We start from the raw sequence: 1,295 nt of genomic DNA, 5'->3' as shown, positions 1-1,295 counted from the left end.
GTCAAAAACTAAACAAAATCACATTAATTTATATTAATAATTAATTAATTTTAAATTTTTTAAATTCAAAATTTAAAATTAATTAAAAAAACCTAATTAAAATTTATAAAAATCTTTCTCTTTTCTCTCACATTAACCTATTCATCTCCAACAATCACACATATAGACCTCTCTCTCTCTCACTGTCAGGCTCTCTCCGCCTTTCCACCGCGACCCACTCCGCTTTCACTTCCAGTCGAAACTGTCTTTACCAGATCGAGAGTTCGTGATGATATCTCAGTAATGTCTGTACCGCTAAATCCATGTGTATAACAAGCAAGAGCCGAAAGATTGACGTCCTTCGAGATTGGTGACTTCCTCAAGCACGTCTTGAAGATCTGGAGCGTGAACTCTCATCCGGTAAAGGAATGTATATCAATTGGTCAAGACGTCCTGGCCGAAACAATGCAGGGTCTATAATGTCAGGTCTATTTGTCGCTCCAATGATGAACACTATTTTCTTAACAGACATTCCATCCATCTATGTTAGTAGTTGGTTCAACACTCTATCAGCACGGTCGGAATCTCCTCTTGAACTTCCTCGCTGCAGATCCGAAATATCAAAGTCTTAGAAAAATAATTAGTGGCAATTTGTGTGAAATATATAAAAAAAATATTTATTTAATATGAAAAAAATATCCTAATACTTAACAAAAGAAATATCTAGTTATATTTTAGAAAAAAATTAAATATCTATAAAATTTTAAAAAAAATATGAAATTCTTAAAGAAATAGAAACATTCACATTTGCAATACAAAAAATTCGAAAAATATATAAAAGAACATCCATTTAGTATGAAAAATAAACATTCTGATACTTAGTAGAAGAAACATCTATATATATTAACTCGTAGAGATTTTGGATTCACCCAAAGGTATTTTGGCTGGTTTTTGGCTAATACCCTTTTGGTTCCCTAGCATTGTTCTTAGAGAAAATATAGGTAAAAATATTATTTATATACTAAAATTAGTCACTAAAATCAGTCACTAATGTATTTAGTATTTATGTATAAATACGTATGTGGTTTAATTTATTTTCAATGTGTATTTATATTTTAGCATGTATTTTATACTGATGACTAACTTTAATGACTAATTTTCTTGTATACGTAGCATAACTCAAATATAAAAGAACAACATTCATTTTGAATAACATAAATAACAAATTAAAAAATATTAAATTAATTTTAAAAATCAAATTTTTAATTAATTAAAAATAATCATATTTTTAAATTTGAATCATTAAAATTACCAAC

This window comes from Arachis ipaensis, chromosome B06 (assembly GCF_000816755.2).
Source record: "Arachis ipaensis cultivar K30076 chromosome B06, Araip1.1, whole genome shotgun sequence".
Lineage (NCBI taxonomy): Eukaryota > Viridiplantae > Streptophyta > Magnoliopsida > Fabales > Fabaceae > Arachis > Arachis ipaensis.
The sequence above is the reverse complement of the archived record's forward strand: the minus strand, read 5'-3'. Positions refer to the sequence as shown.